The following is a 9457-nucleotide window of genomic DNA, read 5'->3' as shown; positions in this document are numbered from 1 at the left end:
AAGGTCATAGCAAACGACAAGGATTCCAAATAGCCAGGGCTATTTGTTGTTGTTGTTGTTGTTGTTGTTGTTGTTTCCTATTCTCTCACGTGCACGCGTTAAGTATGAAGCTCACTGCGTTCGCTATAATATAACAAGCTCAAATGAGCTAATATCCTCGTCCTCTTAATGATGACGTCATAAAAACGAATATGACGTCTTAAAATGCTGGATTTGGTGATATCATTGTTTTGACGAATATGACGTCATTGTGATGTATCAGGTTTGCGATAAATGATCTGTGCTAATGCCCGGCTTGATTCCCACAAACAAAATTCAAACAGCTTGCCGAGTTTAAGAGATAATGGTATTGGCGATTTCCATTATCGGCGATATTATGACATCAACTTTTTTTCCAGGAAGAATTTCCAAAATCGGAGATGGTTACTGCCTGCGCGTGGGCTTTCTGCATATACATGGCAAGTTTTACGAAGATCCAATGAAAACTCTGGGTTGTGAAACAAAAAATGTCAAAAAATAGAAATGACGTCATAAAATTGATATGACGTCATAGTGATTTATCATATGTGCTAATGCCCTGTTTTATCACAGTGATGTCTCATAGTGATGTATCATAATTAATCTCTGCTAATGCCCCGTTCGATTCCCACAAGAAGAATTCAAAAAGCTTGTCTAGTTTCAGAGATAATTTTTGAGGCGATTTCCATTAGCGGAGATATTTTGACGTCATAACTTTTTTTCTCGAAGGAATTTTCAAAATCGGAGATGGTAACTGTCTGCGCAGGGTATTTTTACATATATATATATATATATATATATATAAATATATATATATATATATATATATATATATATATATATATATATATATATATATATATATATATATATATATATATATATATATATGCCAAGTTTCAGGAAGTTTCGATGAAAACCGTAGGCTGTGAAACAAAAAAGTCCACAAGAAGAAGATGAAGAACAACGTGAGTAATACTTGGAGATCCTCCACGAGGATCTAACAAATAATAACCCACATGTAGCAACCCACCTGCACACAAAATCAAAGCAAATCAAAGATTCAAAGCAAAGATCAAAAAAAGTTTTGTTTTTATTTTTAAAAAGGCCATTTTACAATAGGGCCTGAGCGAGTAGTATAAAGAACAGTCTTCTACCCATCAACAGCTGTGCAGAGGACAAGTGTAGTCCTTCGAGGGGAGTGGTGCGGTCGTCTAACAAAGCCAGATGTTTGTCCTCCGCTTTCTTCCACAATTGTTTTACAGTTAGCACGAGCAAATGGAGCCTGGCTGGAAGTAGTTTGGTTAATGCCGGAATCAAAACAGAACGATTTGAACTCTTTGGACACTAACAATGATGCATTGTCACTCCTTAGACCTTCAGGTATACCATGTGTACTAAAGATGGATTTTAGAGCATCAATTGTGTGGCTTCTCATATCCTTAAGCACACATTCCTCTATAAATTTGGAATAATAATAATCAACAACCAAAATGTGTTGATTTGACTCAAACTCGAAGAGGTCCACAACGACCTGGTTGAATGGTAAACCTGGAATCTGTGTCGGTATGAGCGGTTCTTGAGGAAGTTTATTTTGGTAATCTGCACATGTAGTGTAGTTTTTCACTGCCTCTTCCATCCTGTTGGTTCATTGTTAACCAACAGAGGACTTCCCCAGCACGCAGTTTACACTTTACAACACCAAGGAGAGAGCTGTGTATGATGGAGAACATGTGCTGACGGAGACCAGGAGGCACAACTATACGCATACCTTTATAGGTAATTCCATCAGAGACACCTACCTCACTCTTTGAATCCCAGTATGGTCTCAATGGAATGGGCACTTCGTTTCGGTAGCTGGGCCATCCAGTGTGGATCACGTCCGACAGAAGTTGTAACTCTTGTCGAGTCTGTTCCTGCAGCTGGACATCTCTCCTTGGTGATGGAGATGAAGTCTAACATTGAAACCTGCTCCAGATTGACTTCTTGTCCCAACAACTGGTGCGTCTGATAAGCACGAGATAGTGTATCTGGTAGCTGCATGTCTTTACCACTTTTATACACTACCTCGAGATCGTACCACCGCACACGTGACAGCATCCTCTGCAAACGCATGGGAGCAGACAGAAGAGGTTTTTTGAAAATCTCTTGAAGTGGCTTGTGATCTGTAAATACAGTCACTGTCTTGCCAAATATGTAGCAGTGGAATTTCATACAGGCGTGGAGGATTGCAAGCATTTCTTTTTCAATCTGAGCATTCCGTTGTTCCACCTCCGACAGGGATCGCGAAGTGTATGCAACCGGCTTCCCCTCCTGCATCAAGACACCACCGAGACCACTTTGACTTGCATCCGCATGGATCTCTACTGGTGCCTTCACATCACAGTATCTCAGTACAGGCTGCTGATAACAGAGATTCAGTAGTTTATGGAAAGCTTGGTCCTGTGCAGGTTGCCAGTCAAAAATACTATCAGCTCTCAGTAAAGCTCGAAGCGGTGAATTGACCACTCAGTTGAGGAATAAATTTAGCCAGGTAAGCAACTAATCCAAGGAAACGCCGCACGTCCTCTTTATTCTGTGGAATAGGCATATTACGGAGGGCCTCAATTCTTGAGGGGTCAGGCTTGAGTCTGTCTGCAGTAAGTAGATGCCCGACATATCGAACTTCCTTTTGGCGAACTTTGCATTTTTGCATGTTCAATTTGAGGTTGTAGGATGTAGCCCTCTCCATGACTTGCTTTAAAATGCTGTCGTGATGATCTTGATCTCGTCCTGCAATCAAGATATCATCCATGATCACTGTGGCTCCAATAATGCCATCGAACATTTGATCCATGATATGCTGAAATATTTCTGGGGCACATTTCAATCCAAATGGTAGCCTCAGCCAACGAAAATGACCCATCGGTGTACTGAAGGTCATCAGTTTTGATGACTGCTCATCCAGGAGAATCTGTAGAAACCCATCTTTGCATTCAAATACTGAGAACAAGTTGGCTTTTGGTATGTTTGAGACCACCTCTTCAACCACCTTCATGGGATAATGCTCATGTTTAATGGCCTTGTTGAGATCTCTTGGATCCAAACATATTCTTAGCCTGCCATTGTGAACTGCAGCTACCACTTGAAATGACCCACTCAGTTGGCTCCGAGTTATGAAGCCATTATCTAATATCTTGTTCAATTCCTCGATGATCCTAGGCATTAGCGCAGTGGGTTGCCGACGTGCAGCATGTACAACCCCATTGGCTGTTGGGTGTATTTTGATTCAGTAGACCCCTGGGCGGGTACCTGAAGTACCAATGATATCAAGAAAATCTCGTAGCTCTGGGGGAAATGATCCATCATCCACTGACTGAACCCCCGCCAGGGAACTCAGTCGAGCAATGAGGCCAAGGTTCTCAGCGGTCTCCCCTGATATCACGTTCTCCTGATCCAGAGTGACCAGCTCGCAAAGAGCTATTACGGACCTCCCCTCGAATTCCAGGGAAAAATCCGTAGAAGCAACCGGCCGAATGATGTGGTTGGAGTAAGTTATCAGGGTTCTCTTAGACTTGTGAAGTTCAGTGTTAACTGGTCGTCTTTGAAAATCCCTGAGTGTAAGTATATTGCACCTTGCCCCTGCATCAAATATGGAAGGTAATGTTCGCAATGCCACTGACTCTGACAGTCTGAGACCATTTGTCAACTGCCAGAGTGCCGATGTTGTCAACCTTGTATATTTGAAGAACCTCCGAACTGCCTTCAGGAAGTTCTTCCTTGTTTTCTCCAGCATCGACGAGGAGTGTTTTGCCCAGTCGCTGTCACCTACGGCAGACCAACATCCAATGGTTTGGGTGTTTGCAATAGGAACAGGCAGAGCCTACTGTAGGTGTTGGCTTAATGGTTAGGGTGGTGGGCTTTGGATCCTAGGGTCCTGAGTTCAAATCCCGCTCAGCTGTTGAATTAATACCAGGTGGGGTTAACTCGGCCTGTCATCCTTCCGAGGTCGACAAAATGAATGCCAGCATGCTGGTATACTGTGTCGGAGTAGCGACCCGTCCAGGATTGTGCCCAATAGCCAAGGAGACTGCTTAAGCAGCACCAATGCTCTGCACAGAGTATGGTCCCAATCTCCTCCTCCTCCACTGCAGGACATTTCCCTTGGTTCCACACGTGCCGCTCATCCATGTCACATCTACTGTATGCTTTGAATGCTTGCAGCTGCGATGATGAGGCACAAGGCTCGGGATGTGATTTGCTCTGAGCTGTGATAGCTGACACCCCAAGTTTGTAGTTATCTTCACTCTGCACGATGCGGATTTGTTTGCGAGACAACTCAAACTGTTGTCCAATTTCCAGAGCTTTTGCTAGTGATAGTCCTTCACCTTGATCCAGGAACCTCTCCTGCACCCTGGATTTAAAAAATGCCATCAATGACCACATCTACGAGAATGTCCTCGGGATCAGCATACTCGCAGTCCATGAGAATAATCCTCAGATCCTTTACAAAGTTATCAAATGTCTCACTCTTTTGTTTCTGCTGCCTCAACCGGTGCTGGGCGATCCGCTTGTTCTTTCTCGGTCGCGCATACATTTTAAAATGATAGAGTACCTTGTAGAAATCATCTTTCTCGGTCTCCTCCCATGTGAACATTTTATAAACTTCACGGCCATGAGCACCAATCCACATGCCCAGCCATCCGGCTTTTCTATTTGGGTTTAGCTCCGATGGCGGGTCAGTGAACACGAACTGAATGTGCTCTCGAAACCGAGTGAATTCTCCAAATAAATCTGCTGCATCGCAATCGATAGTCGGGTATTCAAAGCTTGGAAACGCCATGCCATACTGATGGATGGTCGTTTGTTAGGAAGCAACAGGTCCGGTTAACTTCTGACACCATGTCAGATAACTGGTTTATTGCAGGCCCAAGCAGCGTCGCCGGTCTCACAAGACCATGCATGTGATCCAGATCGAGCCGCAAGAGTATTCATCGTATTTCTTGTCTTAACGGGTGCTTGAGGCCTACCGGTTCCCCTCGGTGTATGATGATGTTTTGTTTTTTCTCCCCATTACCTTCAATTTCTATCTTCCCCACTTTCCTAACGTCCCCCATCCCTCCCAACTAATCACTCTATTTCTTATCTTAAATCAACAACAAAAAAATAAATAAAAATAACGCTACTTTTCTCCTTGCTCACTCACGAGTCTCGATTCTTCTTCTTCTTCCTCTTTTTAATTTTTTTTTAATTTTTTAATTTTTTCTTTTTTTCTACAACACTTCCATGACCTAATCTGTTGAAAACTCTCTCAAACATTAATAATAATAATAATAATAATAATAATAATAATAATAATAATAATAAAACTATCTCTTATAATGCTTCATCTTCCTCTTTCACACGTGTGGTACTCTTTACTGTATCATAATGCACTACTCTTCTGCTATTTAAACAGACTACTCTCAATTCGACCTCTCATTCATGCCTTGCCGAAAAAATCCAACTGTTACAGCATTTCTTCTCTCCATTCTCTGCATTCGCCTTTATTGCATCCATGAAGAATTGTGTTAAATCGCATCTCTGACCGAAAACTTAAAAAACCCCAGTTTGCAATGAATGTTCACTTTCCATCAACCATTCTTTTTTTCCAACTTCAGTGCCAACTCACTCCTCTCACCCCTCACTCTCAAAGCAACCATCCCACTCTTCTCCCTCCAAGCCTCACTCTCACCTCTCTCAAAAACTCCCCCCTCACCTTTCTCCCACCATTCATCCCCCTCACTCATCCTTCTCAAAGTTGCCCCCCTCCCCCCCTCATCCACAAGGCTCCCCCCTTCCACTGCCCTCTCACCCCCCTCTCTTCACTCCAACTCCTCAAATCCTCAACTGCCTTCTTCCCCCTCTCTTGTCCCCCCTCTCCCCCAGCACCACAGAGCCTTTTCTCCTCCTCATCCGCCCCCCTCCCCTAGCTATTCTGCAATCCCCCACACTCTTTCAACAACCCTCCTTACCTCCCCCCCCCCGTCCCTTGTCCTACCCTCCCCCCCCGTCCCTTGTCCTACCCTCCCCCACCCCACCCCCTGCACCCAAAGCCTCCACCCCTCCCTCTTCATTAAAAGTGTGGACCTCAAATATCTGGGGCCTTCGCTCAAACCTTTCAGATCTTTCCATACAGGCTGCCACTGACAAACCAGACATAATCTGCCTAACAGAAACTTTCCTCCCCCAAGACGTGTCTGACTTCAAAGTATCTCTCCCCGGTTACTCCCTCCTCCGGTATGACAGACCTGAGCCTCGTCCTGGTGTAGGAGCTGCTCTCTACATCAAAGACTCTATTCCTCACTCTCCATGCACTGCCCTCACTCCCCCACAGCCCCAGGATTACCTCTGGCTACGGCTTCCCCTCCACTCCCACCTCATGTTTAGATATGCACTGTACCGTCCACCGAACAGTGATGACTCCATCTACACCTCACTATCCCAAAACATGGACCAACTTCTATCTTCTCATCCAAACTCTCTTCCTCATATGTGGCGACTTCAATTGTCATCACGCCAGTTGGCTAGGTGTGGGTACCTCTCTCACCTGCCATGACACCTCAGCAAAAGCTTTCTGCGACTCATTGGGACTGACTCAATCGGTCAACTTCCCGACCCGGATCTCAACCAATGGTACTCCATCTCTTCTGGATCTGATTTTGACAAATTTCCCTGACAATATCTGCTGCTCTAGCTCCGCTCCAATCAGTTCTTCTGACCACGTCCTTGTCAAAGGGGACATCTCTCTGGCTGTTATCAGAGAACCACCTCACCACCGTCGAGTCTGGCATTTCACCCAAGCCGACTGGCAGGGTCTCCAAGCAGCCCTCAAACTTATAGACTGGACTCCTATCGCTACTTTCTCCAACATCAACTGATCCGGGGAATTGTTTCAAAGAAACTTGCTCTCCCTCATGCACAGATTTATCCCCTCTCGTCTTCAGTTGTCCTACCCTTCCTCCCGCACTTGGTTTACTGAAGCTTGTGGTGAGGCAGTTGTCCTGAAACAACTTGCCTTTGCCTCATGGAAAGCAAACCCAACTGAGGGCAATCTCAGTTCCTTCCATAAAGCTCCGAACAAGTGTGTATCTACCCTCAGGAGAGCCAGAAAACAACATCTTTCTCATCTCAAGTCTGAACTCTCAAACCTCTCTCCCTCCTCAAAATCCTGGTGGCGTCTAATCAAATCTGTTTCTGGTGTATGTTCCCCCTCCCTCCCCTCCCTTACCTCAAATGGCCGCACTGCTGGTACCGCATGTGAAAAAGCTGAATGCCTAAACTCGGTGTTTGCAGCTAAATCTTGTGTCCAAAACCCATCACTCTCTCGACCCACCTTACTCAGTCGCACCCAACTGTCCCTGGACTCTGTGTCTTTTTCTCCTGACAAGGTGGAGAGCTTGCTGTCAAACCTCGACTCAGATTCTGCAACTGGTCCAGGTGGCATCAGCCCACGTGTCCTCAAAGCCTGCTCTTCTGCTCTTGCTCACACTCTCTCTGTTCTATTCACCCTCTCATTTGCTCAAGGTCATCTGCCATCTCCTTGGAAATCAGCAAACATCACTGCCCTGCACAAAAATGGTGCAAAAACAGATCCCTGCAACTACAGACCAATCAGCCTTCTCCCAATCATCAGCAATGTGATGGAATCCATCATCGCTTCAGACATTAAATCCTTCCTCTTCTCCAATGGCTTGATTTCCGATCATCAATTTGGTTTCAGACCAGGTCACTCTATCCTGGATATGCTGCTTCTGCTCTCCCAACAATGGATGGAAGTCCTCAATGCCAGACAGGAAATCCGAGCCTTATCCCTGGACATATTGTTGCGGGACCAGAACGTCGGCCACGAGCACGACCGCTAGATGGAGCCGCAAGTCAGCTCGACCGATCGCCTAGAATTCAGATTGTACTTCTCCGGAAAACTCCAGAGAATACTGGTCCTTTCTTTTGGACCGTGAAGCGTCAATATTTCCACCACGTGGTACAGGGTTATTCGCCAAATCTCAAAATACTGAGAGACCAAGTGGCGATCTACCAAGTCTTCACACCCTTGACGGAACTCGTACAAAAACGAGCCACTTAGCGCGCTCGTTCCGTGTACGATTCTGAGCGGTTTAATCGCCAAGAACCGTCGGTCCAAATGTCCCCTTACAGCGGCACAATGGCCTTGATAATTCTTCCCAGCATGCTCAGTCAATGCAAGAATGGACACGAACGAGCTTAAAACATTTAACAAATGGGGGTTTATTTATACAATAGGTGGGGAATGAGGGAAGCACATAAGAGCAGAGCTAAACGGACTATTGAGAATTGCAACGCAGTCAATGTACAGGCGAAAAGTACGTAACAGTTTTACTACTTTCCAGACTGGCGCCACAAACACACATAAGCACACACCCAAAAGAATCGGACCACAATTGGTCTTTATTTGGATCTCCAGCCCGGAGGACAGTCGGGCTGCAGATCAGTGGTGGCTGGCTACCTGGTCACGAGCGCGCGGCTGGCGTCCACTCCTTCCCGGAACTCCGGTCACCCAAGGACTGACCAGTGCAGCCGGACCCAGTTAAGGTGCGTCAAGGTGATCACTCAAGCTCGCAATCATTCGGAGGAGGAGTCGGCGGAGGCAGACGAGGACCAGGGCTGACGACGACGAGGACTGTGGAGAAGTCTCTTCTTCAATCTCGAAGCGAATTAAATCTCCAATCTTGTCTGTCTTTTTCAACCAGCCATCTGCGCTTTTATTTTGTTGTCCCCCGCGGAAGGGGGGGTGTCTCCACCCTCCACGCTTCTCCACACCGGACGGCCTTCTCCGCAGAATCCCTCGTCGCCCTGTCACTGGCCAGTTTTGGCACACATATCCTCGCCGTCCCTCTCACTGGCCAAAACGGGCGGCAAACCCTTCGATTGGCCAGGTGGCGTGGTGACATCACTTGGACTGCCCCTCACAGAGTCGGGGAAGTCCGATTGGCCGAGCGACGGTCACGTCACTCGATGCATCCCGGTTGGTTGAGCGCCACCGCGATGCTCCTCTTTGAACTCCGCCCTCGTACGTGATCGAACGCATTGGTGCAATGGCATCCGTCAGAGTGAGGTGAAGGTGTGTCTGGCGTTGATGGGGGTGTAGAAATGAACGAAAGGAAAACCTGACTATTAAAATAACTGCACAGCGCATGAACATTTATTTACCCATTAGACAAGGGAAAGGGAGCTATCTATAAAACACATACTTACCGATATAACTCATCTATAGGAACCTGAATGTTGTGTGCGATAGTTTTCCAAATTCGTAACAATATCACGTGCTTTTTACACAGTCTGGCACCCTGCCCTGCTCACCAAACTCTCTTCCCATGGTATTCAAGGCCATCTCCACTCATGGCTCGCAGACTTCCTCTCCTGTCGCAGTCAACGTGTGGCC

Source organism: Eptatretus burgeri, chromosome 6 (genome assembly GCF_056783735.1).
Source record: "Eptatretus burgeri isolate ZD-2024b chromosome 6, Ebu_testis_v1, whole genome shotgun sequence".
Lineage (NCBI taxonomy): Eukaryota > Metazoa > Chordata > Myxini > Myxiniformes > Myxinidae > Eptatretus > Eptatretus burgeri.
Note: the sequence above shows the minus strand (reverse complement) of the source record.